General features: G+C 38.7%; 1 protein-coding gene across 6 annotated transcripts in view; it reads right to left on the bottom strand.

Moving 5' to 3' along the window:
• ZFX (zinc finger protein X-linked) overlaps window positions 1–11,729 on the bottom strand; it is a 37,378-nt gene extending 25,649 nt beyond the window's left edge. The window contains exon 1 of one of the 6 annotated variants that reach the window (XM_065914808.1): window positions 11,710–11,729. The gene's annotated coding sequence lies outside the window, so the exon portion shown is untranslated. Of the gene's footprint in view, window positions 1–9,883; window positions 9,903–10,784; window positions 10,804–11,156; window positions 11,468–11,709 lie in introns of those variants that run through there. The other 5 variants (XM_065914813.1, XM_065914814.1, XM_065914807.1 and 2 more) reach the window with 5 other exon arrangements.
• Window positions 11,730–18,945: the final 7,216 nt, after the last annotated feature.

Here is an 18,945-nt window from a genome sequence, read left to right as displayed (position 1 = left end):
GTGGCCTAGCAATGAACCCAAGTTCTGACCAAAGGAGTCCTGTCTAGAATAAGGCCAAGGGAGAGAAAGGAACCATGTAATTAGCCAGGCTTTCCTTTATGGTGGATGAGTATCCCATCGTGCAGGTACTGGAGGTCCAATATCCTCAGGATAGCTATAAGCTACCTAAAGCACTGTCCTTAGCTTTCTCCCCACAATACTCACATTGGAATTTCCTATGGATGAATTTGCAATTCAGAAAGCCAAATTTCTGGCATTAGCTCAGGAGGACAACCACTAGCGACATCTATACTGATAAATAAATGGCTTGGCTTTCCATAACTTTATCTGGTTGTGCCCACGGCTTGCTCTTTCTCCTAGGATGTCCCCACTTATGACACTGGGGTTAACACAAAATAACAATTTGGGGATGGTCCTTCCAGTTTTTCAAACAAGGATACATGTTCACTTATCTAAGTTCTCTAGGGCTTTGTCATTGATTGATTCCCAATTGCTTTATGCAACCAGAAATTCATCATATTCTGGACTACAAGTGGCATATCCCTCAGGTTTTCTTTTTTCTTTGTATACTTCTTCCTCAATGTGATTTCAAAAAAAAGTAAAAATAAATGTGTGTTCTCTAGTCTATCTTGAAGTCATTATTAACCTGTATGTGTCAAATAAAACAGCATGGAAACATGTAAAAGCAAAAAAAAAAAAAAAAAAAAAAAACTGAGATAGAAACGGAACCAAAAAAATCAATAGTACTAAAAAGTTACAACTCTTATCAACACCTAACAGATGAAACACTCAAAAAATAAGTAAAGATATATATATAAGTAATATTGAGCTAAAAGGTTTAATTCAAATTCCACTAACAGAATATTTTAAACAACCTTCCCACCCTCTGTGTCAAGAAGAGAAAAAAAAATGCTTCCTGTTGTAAATGTCAGAACCCCTCCTTCCTTGCCCTGTCCTACTCAGAATTCTGTACGTTTTGCTCAAAAATTTAATGCCAAGTTGTTACAGACTAGTTTTTTCCATAAAACCATTTGCACCAGTCATGTCAAGGTTTTTTGGTTAAAGTCTAAGAGTTCAAACTTTCAAAATCTATTAAAATTTTGTCCTAAAACACAACACTGCATATTAACTATACTTCAGTTAAATTTTTTTTCTTTAAAAAGAGCTTTTAAACAGGAAAAAAACTAGACCTAAAAATGACAAGTCTTCCTAAAATCTTATTTTTCCAAAGCCCATATTCATGTTCAGATTAAGAGTTGCCAAAATATTAAAACCTAAATGTCCACTGACAGTTGAATGGATAAAGAAAATGTAATATATAAATACACTGGGAGAATATTCAGTCTCAAAAGCCCATCAGTCAAACTCAAGAGAAGCAGAGAGTAGAATGGTGGGTCCCCGGGGTTAAATGGAGGAGATGTTGGAGAGATAATGGTAAAGGATAGAGAGTTCTGCAAATCCTCTATATGGCATAGTATCTATAGCTAACAATACTGTAGTGTACACTTAAAATTTCCTAAAAGGGTAGATCATATGTTAAGTGTTCTTACTATGAAGGAGAAGGAGGTGAAGTGAAAAAGGAAGAACAGGAAGACACCAACAGGATTCCACTAACACGAAATGTGAAGAAAAGGCAAATCCATACAGACAGAAAGTAGACTGGCAGGGGCAGGGGGTGGAAACTGATTGCTAACTGGGTACAGGCTTTCTGAGGTGATAAAAATGTTCTAAAATTACTGGTGATAGGACGACAACCCAATCTACAAAAAATTCATTGAAGTATACAGTTTCGAAGGGTGTATTTTGCAACAGCTTTCTCTCAATAAAGTTGTTTAAAAAAACACACAAGTACATGCAAATCAAAAACTAGTTCATGTTACATTAAGTATTTTTAGATAGGAGACTGATATCAGTATCACTTTATAACAAAAAGAAATGCATTAAAACTCAGGTGAAACACTAAAAGTATTTCTTCTCAAGTCAAACTTAAGACAAGGATGCCCACTATTATTATTTAAGATTGTATGGGAACTGATAGCCAAGGCAGTAAGATAATGAAATGCAAGATATAATTATTATTTGAAAGAAATTACATTTATTTACATATGACTTACTGAGGAAATTCAAGAGAATCAACTAAAATCTTAATTTCAGAGTGAATTCACAAAGTGTGCTGATACAAAATTAATACACTTGAAGGCAAAGGTTTTTCTTTTTTAAGACAAAAGCTTTTTTATGCCATAGTTAAAAATGTAAAATACCACTCATGAGAATAACTGAAAACTCTAAGTAGAATAAAAAAAAAAACAAATACAGAGAAAAATCAACCTTGCTCTTCAATATATTGGATCAGTAATATTAATTCTCTTTGATTACTACATTCAATTAAAATCCCAACACACTTTTGTTGTAAATCAATTGACCTTATATATATGTAGGTCTACTTTCAGACTATTCCGTTCCGTTGACCAATTCGGCCTTGCACTCACTATATTAATCACTGTAACTTTATAATAAGCTTTGATATGTGGTAGTGAAAGTTTTCCAACTTACACTTTTTTCAAGACTGGCTTTGCTATTCCAGGCCCTTTGCATTTCCATATAAATCTGATTTGATCCAAAAAAAAACCCAACCTGTTGGGGTTTTGATTGGGACTTCATTGAATCTCTCTGTATGTCAAAACTGACATATTTATAATATGGACACTTATGATCCATGAACATTGTGTCTCTCTACATTTATTAGCTCATCCTTCATTTCCTCAGTAATGCTTTTTTTTTTTGAAATTTCCTCAGTAATGCTTTTTTAACTAAAGGTCTTAGTAAGTTGTGCTGGGTTTATTTCAAGGTATTGAATGCTTTCTGATCTTATTATAAATTGTACTACTGGAATTTAGAACAAAAATATGAAACAATCAATCAACTGTACTGGCTTTTAAATCTGATTTTCAAATTGTTTGTTGTTAGTACGGAAAAATACAATTAATTTTTGTGTATTAATCAACGTCCCCCAACTATAAAGTAGTAAAATCAGAAATAAATGTCACAGAGATGATAACACCCCCAAAAAAAATTCCCATAAATTTGAAAGTCTCAATAATTCAATCGGCAATAGGAAAATTAAAAAATCACAATGCATTTAGAACTAAATAACAAAAAATCAATTCATATCAAATTCACAGTATCCAGTTACAGTTCAGAATAAATTTTATAGTTTTAAAGGCATTTAACAGTAGAGATTAAAAATTAATGAGCTAAACTTCAAATTAAACTTTTAAAATGTCAGAATAAATGCAAATAAGAAAGAAATATTAACCATATGAACAGATGCAAAAAGGGTCAATAAAAAGAACTATTTTAAAAGCCTTAATATAAGCAAGTTATTGGCAGTACTCATCAAAAAAAAAGGAACAAATTAATGAAATTAGACATTTTAAAGTCTTTAGAGAAGACTATATTTTATACCAATATATTTGAAATGTTATATCTTTCTAGAATACTTTATTTTGTATAAAGAAAACTCAAGAAAAGTCAAAAGACTTACCGCCATGAAAAAAACTATTAATCAAAAAACAATTCAGAAAAAAAAAAAAAAACACCAGGCAAAGACAATTTCACTGATGAATTCTAACTTTCTAGAAACAGATCATCTCTATTAAACACAACTTGTTTCAAAAAGAAATACTCCTCAATATATCTTAAAAAGTTAGCATAAAAACAAAACTACATGGCAATAACAAAAGGACACAGATATCCAGGGACTCCAAAGATAGTTAAAAATACAAAATCTATTAATACAATTCATCACATGTATAGATGCAGCAAAAACATTAAAAAATCAACTCTTGTTCATAACGAAAACTCTAAAATGCTAGGTAAAAGAGAACATAAACTAAAAAACTAGTATGCCCCCGCTCCAAAAAAAAAACCCACCAAAATATCATTTTTAATGATAAAATGTTAGAAGCACTCCATTAAACATTAAAGTATCTAGACAATAATGCCTGTTATCAATGTTTTCATACAAGTTTGAGCTAGAGGCATTAGTCAGTGAAGCAGAAGAAAAAGAAAACAAAAAAGAAAGAGGAGGCAAAAAGGAATCAAAAGAAGAAATAAAACATCTTTATTCACATACATTTATGTATTTAGAAAATACAAACGAATTATAAACTCCCACATTTCACTGAATCCAAAAATACCACCTGTTTTAAGATGCATCCTTGTTCTACCTACAACTAAGGAAAAGACAGTCAAACTGACACTACACTTTAATATCTAGAAATTTCATTTTAGACTTATCAAGACAATTCTTTTAGACTGATTTAGATGTATTTCCATCATAGCCTGTGCATATACGGAAGAAAAAAATAGAAGCAAAAGAAATTGGTAGAGGGGTATTCCTAAAACTTCACATTCAGGGTCCTACTCTGGAATGCTCTTCTACTTAAAACCCTTCAATTTTTCCTAACAATACTGTCCTCTACCAACAAGAGTATTGGTGATACGGCATTTCGTAAAATGTTCCATTATTATCTATGGGATTTTCTTTCTGGTAAGACACTCCCTTCACAATTCCTTCTGCCTTCAGTTGTATTGCTGAGCAAGAAATTACAAAACAACAATCCACATACTCATTTAAGTGACGACGAAACGAAGAGTCCAGACCAAGTACGTGCATATAAAGATGATAACATCAAGACATGGACAACCATGATTACAGGACACTATCAACTGAAGATCCATGTGACTCTCTGAGGGGGAGAGATGTAAGATGTAATGGAGGGGGGGAATGTACTTCAGAATCTATGAAATATAGTAATATGCAAGTTCAACAAGGTTACACTATCAATACATTAAGTCCATAGTACTCCCTATATATCAGCAATAACTAGAAACAATATCTAAAAGATATTCACAATAACAAAAATTATACAAATTTTTTCTAGCAAAAAGTCTAATAAAAGCTGTGCAAGAGCTTTATGAAAAGCAGTAGAATACACCCAAGACTCAAATCCCAGATCCGCTACTTAGCATATATCTATATTTATCTATATATTATTCTGTAAATTTGATGCAAATAAAAATCCAACAGTTTTTCATACAAACCAACAAACTGACTCGAAAATAAAGGAAGAAAAACAGCTTCAAAACTCTGAAAAAGAACACTTATTAAGATTTAATTATAAAGCTATCATTGTTAAATCAGAGTGGTAGAGGTATTATAGTCAAACAGATCAATGAAATCAGAAGAAAGTAGAAACATATATATATGGAATTAGCGAGGAGGAAGGCCAAACTACTCAGCAAATTCATATTAAAAAGATAAAATAAGATCCCTACATCACACAATAGAGAAAAAATTCCAGATGAATTAATGACCTAAATATGAAAAAAGTACAGTATCATTTATAACCTTGGGGCAAGGGAAGAATTTCTCACTGATACGAGAAAACATAAGACATTAAAAAAGAAAAAACTGAGAAAACTTACTACTTTCACATTAAGAAGTCCTACACAAAAAACATTCCACAAACAAAACTAAAAGATTAGCCACAGACTAGAAAATGGTATTTTCAGTGTGTGAAACTACACATTATTAATATTCAGAATATAAAAAGAATAACTATAAACCAGTGAGGAAAAGGCAACAATCCAAAAAAAAATGGACCAAAGTTAGGCACAAGTAAATCACAGAAAACTCATACAGCCAATAAATACATGGGAAAAAAGTTCAACAACATGAGTAATCTAAGAAATGCTAAATGAAAACAGCAATGAGATACCACTTTTACCCAAAAGACTGGAGAAAACTGCAAAGTCTAATCTTTTGGCAGTGGTCTGGAGAAACAGAGAGTCATACAAAGCTGGTGGGGATGTCAAATGGAGCACAATTCGACAATTCCCAATAAAATCGACAAATGCACTGACTCTTGAATGTAGCCACTCGACTTCCACAATCTCGAGAGAGAAGAACCCCCTATTTAGGATGCTCAGGGCCACACTGTTTGAAATTGTAGAAAACTGCTAACAACCTAATGGCCCCTCCCTAAGAATAGATAAATAAACCACAGTATATTTACACATTAAAATATAAGTAAAATGAATGAAGTAGATCAGTGGTTTTCAAATTTCTTGGACTCGGGACCTCTTTACACTCTTAAAAATTGAAGACCTCAAAGAGTTTTTGTTTATGTGGGTTCTATCTAGACATGTTTATGTTAGAAATTAAATCCGAGACATCTTAAAAAGATTTATTAGTTCATATAAAATCAACCCACTGTATGTAAACATGAACAATGATTTTTAAATAACTATTTTTCAAAACAAAAAAATTGTTAAAAGAGTAGCACTGTTTTACATTTCTGCAAATCTCTTCAAAGACAGGCTTAATAGAGGACAGCTGGATTCCCATAACTGCGTCTGTGTTCCATCTATCATGACATCATGTTTCGTGGCGCCTTTGTACAGTACTTGTGCAGTGCACAAAAGAATGAGGCTGGAAGAATCTCAAGGATCCCTGGGAATTCCTGGAGCACTCTGAGAATCGCTAAACTAGATTCACATACAAGCATGAAAAAAATCTCAAAAAACACTTTGCTAAGTGAAAAAATATATATAAAATGATAAACACTGTATGATACCATATATGCAAAGTTAAAACACACAAAGCAGTACTTGATATTGTTTCTGGTACATACGTATTAGGACAGTGGTTATTCTGGCAAAGGAAAGACAGGAATGGGATAGGGAGGCACTCTTTCTGTGAGGTTTTCTTTAAATACAGAGCAAGTTATGAAACAGATACGTGTAAGATATTTAAGATCTGTTAAATCTGAGCGATACTTGATTTTTAGCAATTCTGAGATATCTCATAATTTTAAAAATTTTTTCTATCCTAATGGTTGTATTTTCAAGGTCATGTAGCTTCCTCAAAACGTACCTCCCTTTGAGTAAAATATAGTTACAAGATTCCTGGATTTTATAAAAAAAAGTTCTTTGAAAAATAATTTGACAGGAATAAGAGGAGACTGGCTATATTAATCCCAAGTTTAAGCAGTGGGGGTTACTCAGCTTATGTGGTATGTCTTACTACATACACCCCTTGGTCAAAGAACAAGGAGACTAGACAGATACTTTAATAGTTGAAAACTATCCAACTACATACAATTCTCTGCACCCAATAATTGAGATAATTGTTTTTAGGTAACTGTCTTTACTATGTGCCAGGTAATGCTCTGGGACAAGGATAAATGAGAATCTGTCTCTACAGGTTTAGAAAAGATAACAAAATTATAAATACACAGCTAAAACAAAATCGGTTAAATGCTAAATTAAAACATACCGACTGCTATATGAGACAGAATAAATCTGGAAAAATGACAGTGCCATGAAAGAAAACAAGCTAGAAGCAGAAGTTATTTTAGGGGCTCTGGGTTTAAAGAACAATTTTCCCCCCAGGAAACAGTACTGGGCTTCTTTGGTTTCAGCCATGTTAGACACCTGAATAGAGGTGGTTAATAAGCAACTGGAAATGCTAGATGAGAAACTAGAAAAGAGGGTGGGCATCTTAAAGGGCACCAAAACCATGGGAGAAGATTCAAGAAAACAGCAGAGATGACTGACCTGGAGAAAAATCCCATGCCAGAAGACAAAGAAGGCACAGAGTTTCTGAAACACAGAACACTTTTATGAGATACACCTGCTGACATGCTGTGGAAAAGTTTCCCAATTTGGGAAGTATCGGATCTAGGAAGAGTGGGATGAAAAGAAATAAAAGTGCTGGTGAAAGGAAAAATAGCTGAAGTTTTTGTAAGATGAGCAAACCCAAGAATGTTTTTAAGGACAGGGAAAGGCACCAACAGAGTTAGATGGCAGTGATGCAAGTGGCAGAACGCACACTGCCAGAGCTCCATCCTTTGGGACCAGTGGATCCCACCGGCAGAGCATCTGGGCTTGAAGGAGGCCAATTCTTCCTGCAGGCAGAGAACTGGACAGCCTAGGGAGAGACAAAGGAAGAGCCTGAAGTGGCAGGAAGGAAATTCACTTGCTTGTATCTGATCGTCCTCTATCTTTCTGACCTAAGTAAACGATTAGGTAATCTCTGCTGAGGCTGAGTGGTTTAAAGGACAGGTTGAGGAGTTAAAGAGTAAAAAAGAAAAGTCTGGAATTGCCAGTGTACACAAACACAAATGATACAAACAAGGACATCAGTGGCATTAAAAGTCTAGATGGGTTTAGAAAAGAAGCATTTACAAACAGCAATGCGAAAGAAAAGTTTTTCTTCAATGCATTATGAGCATGCTTTTTAAAAAAAGCAAACTTCCATCTATCTGAAAGATACACAAATTGAAAATCAACACCTCGTTTATCCAAGATGGCCAGTGTTCCACCAGTTTTAAACCATAGATTTCTGTCCTCTTAACTATACAACTTGAGTCCAACTCGGAATCTTATTCATCCACTCCTGCTGTACTGGAACACCCACTGCTGCTGTACTGCATGTGCAGCAACAACAATTCTCTCTTTTAGAGCTCTACGTATTTCCCAGTTGTTAAGACACAAAGCAACTGGTTCTTTCAAGTTTACGTTTACCTTTACCATCTCGACAACCACAGCCCACCTTAGTATCTTGCTCAAGAGTCAGCCTCCTACAATGCACTGTCTCAAACGTTTCTAACCCATGGCCTTTTACAAGCAACATGAGACTCTTAAAAAAAAAAAAAAAAAGGAAAAAGTGAAACAACTTTCTAATGAATATTTATGCTACCTATAAATTTACGTTATCATAAAATTCTAGGAAACACATTCCCAAAATGTGCATCTAGACTAGTTCACATATTAATCAAGACATGAGAAGGCTTAGTTTAGCAAACAGCCTTAGTTACGTTCTTAATCAAACGGTGGTTCCTCTTACCAAACAGAAAAATAGGGATTCCAAAAAAGCCATCTGAAGGTTTCTGCCTTTTTAATCATCATTAAAACTGACTTCTTTAAAAATTACCATGGGGATACTTACAGGTTCATTCCTCCTTTTGGTAAAGTAACCCACAGCACTGATCCTGTAATGTTCAACCACGGTAAATGAAAAGCTAGAAGTCCCTCCCCATTGGTTTATTACAGAAATTATAGCAACTCTTGAACAAAAGGTTACTTGAAGTGAGAAATTAGGACAGGAAAAAGGAGCAGTTATCTATGACAGATTATTTTTTAAAAGCAGCAAAATTGGCTGAACTTCCAAACATTCTTGATAATCATTCCTGTAGTGAAACACTGCTTTTCAAGGTTAACTTTGCTACTCTCATTATATCTCAACTTTGAAACTCTTCTGAGGCCAGCGGAAGGACCAAGAGACTATAATATAAGCCGGGCTCAGGTGCGTCATCACTCTTGATACTTTAGGGCTCTCTGGGCCTTTCCCATCAAGTATAAGCCTCTCTACCTGCAAAGTAAGCTCCGTCTACCTTAGCCGCCACTCCCCTACCTACACCATCTACTCCTGCCAAATTATACACACTTGCTGTTTTCTGTAAGAAGCGTTCACCCTTGAAACGCCCTTTCCCCACCCCCATCTCCGTCAAACAAAGTCCTACCCATCCTTCAGTAACCTCAAAATGTGACCTAACCTTGCTTTCCTCTGAAACCCCAATAACTGGTTGTACCTTCCCCGCACCACCTCAGTACATCTCACCTCATCTGCCTCTGAAAAACAAACTTCTTGGAGTCGCCGTCTGCACTACAAGAATCTTTTTAATCTTTCGGAGCACCAGCTGGCACTGGGCTCCGAGTTCACGGGAGAGTAGTAGAGTATGCAGTCAAAACTACTTAAAAGGTGGAACTGCACCGTAGAGTTTTTCACATCAAATAGAGAAACTGAATACCATACCGTGTACAGAACAGCATTGCATCACTTTATGCTGTCCTTCAGTAACCAGATAAAACTTCTGCCCTTTTTTACTCCTCGGGGAAAAAAAACGCTAGCAACAGATCGCTAAGAGCTTAAATATATCTTTTCTAGAAAGCTGTTGCCGAATTAATGAAATTGAAATGACTCCTTAAGATTTTTCATTCCTCCGTTTCCGTGCTGTGCAATTTGCATTTTTCCCTTATAGCATAAAAGTGGTAAGAACTTCTTACCTACCAATTTTTTTTTTTACTCCTTAATTTTTTTACTCGAGAAAACAGTGATTGTTGGAAAACGACTGCGTCTAGGGCACCCTAACAGTCACGTGTGACTTCGATGTGGTAAAAATTAAAAAATATCTTGGGGTCCCTTTAGCGTTGATGAGCCCACATGCCTGGGCGGCCATCCGTCCGGACGACCCTCAAATGACTACCAGCGCGGGGGAAGGGGCCTGAGGGACGAGACGGCCCCAGCGCCCGGGCGCCAGCTATGGCCGCCTGCGGCAGCTCAGTTAAAATACAGCGGAAGCAGGAGCCAGTCACGGGGCTGCGGGAGGCAGGGCAGGAAGGTGGCGCTACCGCCGAGAGACTGGAGCCAGAGCGCCCATCATGGCGGCGAGGGCAATGGCCGCTGTGGGGAGCGAGCACGCCCCCTCCGCACGCACACGCTGCCGTGCCGGGCCTCCGGGACCCGTCACCGGAGCCGCCGCCGCCGCCGCCCGCTCTCCGACCCCCCCTCACGGGCTGTAGCGGAATTTTCTCTTCAGACACCGCCTTCAAGATGGCGGCTCCCCCTCCCGGCAACCCCCTCAACCGTCCCCTGCAGCAGGCGCCGAGGTGCCGCCATCTTTTCCCCCGTCCCTCCCCCCCTCGTCGATATTTACATAGCGAAAATCGGCCCGGCCGGCCTGCGGCCTTCACCTCACGCCTGCAGCCTTCGCCTCCTTGCCAGGCCTCACCGCGGCGCGATGCCCCAGGCCGGCCGCGACACCGACCGGGGCCCCTCGGCCGTTTCCAGGGCCACCGGGCAACCGTCCCCCAACCCCCGCCCGTTTGTGGAGCGCGCCTCCGCCGCCGCTCGGGGCAGCCGGGCTCCTCCCCGGGCCTAACTGCGGCCTCCTTGGGGCCTGCTCGGCGCCGCGCGCCACACCGCCCGGCCTAGCGCGGAAGGGCGCCACGCGGGCCGCCAACCAGGCCGGGACCAGGCCCCTGCGCGCGGGCTAGGCCCTACGGCCGCGGCGGCGCCCGGAACTCACCGGACGGGCGTGCGGGCGGTCGGCGACGGTGGCGGGTGCTGCAGGCCGGCCTTTCTCTGGAGCACTGGGCCGGGCTCCGGCTGGTGGGGCGGGCGGAGGGAGGGAGGAGGGGCCGAGTTCGGAGCTGACAAAAAGCGGCCCAGCTCCCCGGCACGGGCCCGCCGTCAGCACGTCACGTCACCGCCCGGGAGAGAGACCCAGGAAAATGCGGAAGGATAGATAGGCCCCCTCCTTCGCCCGGTGTGTCCCCCTGGCGCCCCGGTCGGTGCGCTCACGCTCCGCGACCGGGGAGCCCAGTGGCCTCGCTGCGGCGGGGTCTCCGGCGGCCGCAGTCTCCGTGACAGCGCCCCCCTTCTTTCCACCTCCTCCGCGCTCCCGCCCGCCGCCGCCGCCGCTACACACGCGCCACTGCCGCCGTCTCGGCCGTAAAAGCCCGCGCGGGGCCGTGGTCCGCCGACCCCACGGAGAGGCAAGAGGCCCGCAACCGGCCCGGCCGCCCCCCACCATCTCCCGAGGGCCGCGGCCGGCCCCCGGGCCCTCCCCGGAGACCTACCGCCTCTCCGCGCTGGTCCTGGCCCAGGCGCCTGCTCGAGTTGTTTGCAGGCCCTCAGACCCCCGCCCGCAGTAAATGTGTTTTCTTCATCCCTGTGGCTGGAGAAGAAGATAAATTTAGCAACCCCCACTGTCCCCTGCCTTCGCTTAAAAAAAAAAAAAAAAAAAAAAAACAACTTTGAAATAAAATGAAAATAGGCTTACCAGTCTAAATGGGTGTGTGGGCAAAAGGAGGGGCAGAAGGGTTATTATAGAGCACGTACCAAAACTGTTTTTCTTTTTAATAAACGTTCAGAGAACCTAATTGGTTAGTTTACAGCGGGAAAAACAAAAAGTGTTACATTTTGAAACTTGTTTCGCACATTGTAACGAACAGGAATTTTTAACGTATATTTTCTCTATATCTGTGTTTCACGGTTGGGGAGTCTGAAATATATGTCTTGTGTGACTGTTTCATAAATAAAGAATTTTTCACATTCTTTAATAAATACAGAGGGAGCAGCAGAATGGCGATATGGGTGTTTTTTACAAACTACTTAAGCCTTTCAAAGTTTAAAGAGACTTAGAAAAATATGAGTTTGAGTAAATAAAACATTCATCAACTCCAAAAATGTGTATTTTGCAATTTCGCTACTGAAATTGTATGCTTTTTCCATAGTGAACCCAAACTATGTTTAAAACTTACTAGTTAAACGCTAAATAATATAACCTTTACATTAATTCAAATCTGATATGCTTTATTTTTTTGTTCAGTTCACTAAATGTTAAAGATACTTCTAAACAGTAAAGAACACAAAAGTTATAAAGCAAACAGCATATTAGTGTGAAATGTCTTCAAATATAGAGGCCTTCTATTTTAGTATCCCGTGATGACTTTTTAAAACTCCCAGAATGCAATTTGTTCTTTACTTTAGAACTCTTAAAACTATAAAGTTGCTTTCAAAAAGGAAAAGCAAAGTAAGAAGTACTCTGAAAATGTACTTGATGGTAAATTTCCTCTCAAGGCTTTAACCTTGATTTTTTTCAAGCAATTAAATGATAAATGACATGTCATCATTTATAGAAAATTTCGCTGGGCTGAGATACTATTCACAGAAAGGTAAATAAAACTAATATTTTTTCAAGTTTTAAAAAAAAAAGTGAAAAATAGCTTGTATACCTACACTAATATGATTTCAAAATATTGGTAACCAGCCTTTAATAGGTACTTTCCAAGGGCCTCCTTTTAATGCTATGACATGTCAAGAATGGGTCTCATCAATCATGTAACTAAGCAACATAGGACACAACCTAATGTCAATATTCTTGTTCTAGTTCTTCCATAATTACCCTCCAATACTTCTAAGTCCACCAGCACTTGAGGAAAAAGTGTCAAGGAACATAAAAAAGATGTTTGCTCAATTTAAAAAGTCAAAAGCAGTTTAGGTATAGATACTTTTAAAGAGCTTCTGCCATTACCTTTCATCCATATAAAGGCTGTTAGGGAACTTCCCTGGTGGTCCCAGTGGCTAAGACTCACTGCTCCAGATGTGGAGGAGTAGGTTCAATCCCTGGTCAGGGAACTAGATCCCACATGCCTGCAACTAAGACCTAGCACAACCAAAAATAAATACTTTTTTTAAAAGACTGTTAACTTTGATGGGAAACAAGGAAAGGATGGCCTAGTTCTATTAATTATATTTAACAAACCATTATTGAAGTCCAACAAAGATTAGTTAGTCTATGCATGATTGTACAGAAGAGGTCAGTTATAATCTTTTTCTTTTTTGGCGTTTTTTAAAAAGGTATTTCGAATCCATTTACAGAAGGTTGTGAGAAACAGTATATGATAAAAATCATTTTACTGGAAGTACATTTAATACAAAATTCTCATGTGATAAAAGTGAAGTCGCAGAGGAACTATGAACAGCAGAGACCAGAAATTGTTCAATGGTTCGATGTTGGGACTTCCCTGGTGGCCCAGTGGCTAAGACTCCATGCTCCCAATGCAGGGGGCCCAGGATCAGGGAACTAGATCCCACATGCCACAACTAAGACCCAACACAGCTGAAAAAAGAAATAAATATATTTTTTAAAAAGGAGATTGTTCCATATTGTATAAAACACAAAATATAGGTTGTGAAAATATTCACAGTAGGACCTTGAAGACACCTAAAAATCACTGAAAGCATTTGATAATCAGGCACTAAGTGATTAAGCACCTGAGACCTTGCATTTAAGGGACCTACTACAGCCTCTCTTGCATAGATACTTTTTTTTGTTGTTTTAGTATTAGGGACCTAGAGAATTCTGGGCACAGGGAGTAAAAAGATGTGGTGCTTGCCCTTAGGCAAAGCTCCTTAAACTCAGAATAAGGAGGCTGTGTATGGCTGAATACAAACATTCTTAAGTGCTTTCATTTTCTCACTTAAATAAACACACAATAAAGTGAAATTTTATTTAGGGAGATTGAGAGCAGAACGTTTCAAAGGCATATCCTGTGAATACAAACTAGATGGTTTCAAAGCAGTCAAAGGGATTTTGGTTATGTGCTAAAATTTATTTGTTCCTTCAGAGCTGTTAATGTATATCAGATAGTTAAAAGCAACTACTCAAGGTTTTGACAGTGTTTTAATAACTTAACTAAAAATCCCTGACATGTTTATGGGTCCTTGAGCCAGGAATAATACAAGGCCTTTCAATCATCTCTTCAGAAAAAGATCATTCAGAAAAGAAGCTGTTAAAAAAAGAAAAAAAGAAGCTGCTGCTTTTCATTTCTCATCACTGACTGACGGAAATCCAAATAAGAAACAATAAATTACTAGCTTATGAGAAATACAGACCTTCTTGAATAAAGTTGTAGTAATTCATTATATTATATCCCAAAGGTTAAAAAAGCATTTACTTTCCCCTAGCAAGAACCTACTTTTATTGAACTAAGCATGCCCTATAAAAATTTACCATTTATCTGGTACTTGATACTTAAGTTATACTTAACATGAACACATTGCATTATGTTGGAATTCAGCTGACTATAATTAATGCCAAGTAAGAATTTTTACTCTGAATCTTTAAACCACCCTACCCAAGGGAAATAATTTTAAAATAAACACTGACTGACAATTAGGTGGTTTTAGAACAGTATTTTTCACACAAATCATTAGTTGAATAAGACACTGTTGAATTCCTGAAAATTACTAATAGCTAAATTCTACCTCATGGATTATAAATCACAGGACAAAGCAAACAAATTAGCTCTACTGAAGAGGTAAAAATCAATACATGAGGTCTAGAAACAATAAGCAGTAATGATGAGGACCCCAGGCACCCAAACTGGGATCTCTATATATAATTTCCCACTACAGGAACCAAGGTTTCTGGGAGAAATGATTGATTCCTGGACTGGAGCAGAACAGTACAAGATGAGCCAGCAATATCTTCTCATAAAAGAAAGCAAAAAAAGAAAGTGTCAGAAGGTCTGAGGAGCCAGTTTAAAGAGGCTCCAGCTCACTAAAGATGAAAAACAATTGAATGTTAAAAGAATAATTGCTTTGGATCAAAATATATCAAATATGTCCCTGAGTATATACTGAGGCTTTTTTTTTTTTTATATACTGAGGCTTTTAAAAATGATCACCTAGTGGTGATGGTTGCACAACTTTGTGAATACACTAGAAACTAGTGAATTGTATACTTTAAAAGGGTGAATTTTATAGTATGTGAACTATATCTTGACTTTTTTTTCGTTTATTTTTATTAGTTGGAGACTAATTACTTTACAATATTGTAGTGGTTTTTGTCATACATTGACATGAATCAGCCATGGATTTACATGTATTCCCCATCCCGATCCCCCCTCCCACCTCCCTCTCTACCTTGACATTTAAAATATGATCACCTTTGGAGAATACTAGAGAACCAACCAGGCTTCCCAAGTGGCACTAGTGGTAAAGAACACACCTGCCAATGCAGAAGAAGAGACATGGGTTTGATCCCTGGGTTGGGAAGGTCCCCTGGAGGAGGGCATGGCAACCCACTCCAGTATTCTTGCCTGAAGAATCCCATGGATAGAGGAGCCTGGTGGGCTACAGTCCATAGGGTCACAAAGAGTCGGACACGACTAAAGCAACTTAGCACACATACATGCAGAGAACGAACCATTATTTTAAAAACTAGTAAAGGGAAAGATCAAGTATTTATCCTGTATGAACTATACTGAAATAGTCAGAATACTGGAGTGAGTAGCCTTTCCCTTCTCCAGGAGATTTTCCCAACCCAGGGATTGAACCCAGGTCTCCCGAATTGCAAGTGGACTCTTGACCAGCTGAGCCACAGGGAAGCCCAAGAATACTGGAGTGGGTAGACTCTCCCTTCTCCAGAGATCTTCCCAACCCAGGAATCAAACCGGGGTCTCCTAAATTGCAGGCAGATTCTTTACCAACTGAGCTATTAGGGAAGCCCTGTATGAACTATACTTCAAGTTAAAAAAAAAAGTTGATGAAGGGAATATTCTTTTTTTTGGGGGGGGGGGGAATATTCTTTTAATAGAAGTGTCCGTTCTCCAGTAGACCAGGTTAATGCAGAGTTCCAAAGAATAGCAAGGAGAGATAAGGAAGCCTTCCTCATTGATCAATGTAAAGAAATAGAAGAAAACAATAGAATGGGAAAGACTGGAGATCTCTTCAAGAAAACTAGAGATACCAAGGGAACATTTAATGCAAAGATGGGCACAATAAAGGACAGAAATGGTATGGATCTAACAGAAGATATTAAGAAGAGGTGGCAAGAATACGCAAAAGAACTATATAAAAAAGATCTTCACGACCCAGGTGAAGATCATCATGAAGATCATGATGGTGTGATCACTAACCTAGAGCCAGACATCCTGGAATGCAAAGTCTTGTGGGCCTTAGGAAGCATCACTATGAACAAAGCTAGTGGAGGTGATGGAATTCCAGTTGAGCTATTTCAAATCCTAAAAGATGATGCTGTGAAAGTGCTGCACTCAATATGCCAGCAAATTTGGAAAACTCAGCAGTGGCCACAGGACTGGAAAAGGTCAATTTTCATTTCAATCCCAAAGAAAGGCAGTGCCAAAGAATGTTCAAACTACCACACAATTGCATTCATCTCACATGCTAGCAAAGCAATGCTCAAAATTCTCCAAGTCAGGCTTCAACAGTACATGAACCGTGAACTTCCAGATGTTCAAGGTGGATATTTAGAAAAGGAAGAGGAACCAGAGGTCAATTGTCAACATCTGTTGGATCACTGAAAAAGCAAGAGAGTTCCAGAAAAACATCTACTTCTGCTTTATTGACTATGCCAAAGCCTTTGACTGTGTGGATCACAACAAACTGGTGAAAATTCTGAAAGAGATGGGAATACCAAACCACGTGACCTACCTCTTGAGAAATCTGTATGCAGGTCAGGAAGCAATAGTTAGAACTGGACATGGACCAACAGACTGGTTCCAAATCGGGAAAGGAGTACATCAAAGCTGTATATTGTCACCCTGCTTATTTAACTTATATTCAGAGTACATCATGAGAAATGCTGGGCTGGATGAAGCACAAGCTGGAATCAAGATTGACAGGAGAAATATCAATAACCTCAGATATGCAGATGACACCACCCTTATAGCAGAAAGTGAAGAAGAACTAAAGAGCCTCTTGTTGAAAGTAAAAGAGGAGAGTGAAAAAGTTGGCTTAAAACTCAACATTCAGGAAACTAAGATCATGGCTTCTTCTCCCATCACTTCATGGCAAATAGATGGGAAAATATTGGAATCGGTGACAGACTTTATTTTTGGGGCTCCAAAATCACTGCAGATGGTGACTGCAGCCATGAAATTAAAAGATGCTTGCTCCTTGGAAGAAAAGTTATGACCAACCTAGACAGCATATTAAAAAGCAGAGACTACTTTGCCAACAAAGTTCTGTCTAGTCAAACCTATGGTTTTTCTAGCAGTCATGTATGGATGTGAGAGTTGGACTACGAAGAAAGCTGAGTGCCAAAGAATTGATGCTTTTGAACTGTGGCATTGGGGAAGACTCTTGAGAATCCCTCAGACTGCAAGGAGATCCAACCAGTCCATCCTAAAGGAAATCAGTCCTAAATATTCATTGGAAGGACTGATGCTGAAGCTGAAACTCCAATACTTTGGCTACCTGATGCGAACAACTGACTCATTTGAAAAGACCCTGATGCTGGGAAAAATTGAAGGCAGGAGCAGAAACGGATGACAGAGGATGAGATGGTTGGATGGCATTACCCACTCAATGGACATGAGTTTTGAGTAAACTCCAGGAGTTGGTAAGGGACAGGGAGGCCTGGCATGCTGTAGTCCATGGGGTCACAAAGAGTTGGACATGACTGAGCGACTGAACTGAACTGAACTGAAGAAGTATCCCTACAATATATGAAGAAGACTTGATAGAATATCACCATTTTGCAACCACTAATAAATCAATGGATCTGAGCAATGATCATCAATAGCTGCTAACCAGAGTAACAACCAGACATATGCCTCATGATGGAAATACATAGTGCATTGGTGAAAAAAAATGAACCCTGAACCTAATCAACTCACTAGCTCTCTCTGCCAATTTACAGGAAATAAAAGAACAGAGAAACATACCAATGAAACAACAGGGATGTAATCAACAAAATCTAGATGGTGGGAAACACTATGGGATCTTCTTTCTTCAATAAATAAATTATAAGGCAAAAAACATTGGAGGGGAAACCAATAGATAAGAAAAGTGACAAAAGATACCTCAGTCAATTGAAGTGTATGAACTTCATCCGAAACTTAAGTAAGTATTAAAAAAATAAGACAATTAGAGAAATGTGAACACTGACTGGATTGCTATCAACACTAACCAGATAAATGCTGACATAAACAAATTATTGTTAATCTGGTTTAGGTGTAAAGATGGTGTGATCATATCTTTGAGTCCTTATCTTTTAGAGATACCATTATCAAAATATTTACAGATAAAATAATATGCTGTCAGAGATGGCCTTCAAAGAGGGTGAGTGGAAAAGAGGTTGAGGTTGAGCGGTAGACAGAATTGAAAGAAGATTGCAGTTGAGCAGACAATCGTTGAAACTGTATGATGGGCACATGGGTGCTTGATGCATTATTCTCTTTGTGTACATATTTGAAATTTTCCGTAGCAAGTTTAAAAAATAAACATATATAAACATAGAAGGAAAAAAATTACCTTCAAATTTCAAAGAATCTTTGGAGAAG

Source organism: Muntiacus reevesi, chromosome X, assembly GCF_963930625.1.
Source record: "Muntiacus reevesi chromosome X, mMunRee1.1, whole genome shotgun sequence".
Lineage (NCBI taxonomy): Eukaryota > Metazoa > Chordata > Mammalia > Artiodactyla > Cervidae > Muntiacus > Muntiacus reevesi.
Note: the sequence above shows the minus strand (reverse complement) of the source record. Positions and strands in the feature narration are given on the sequence as shown.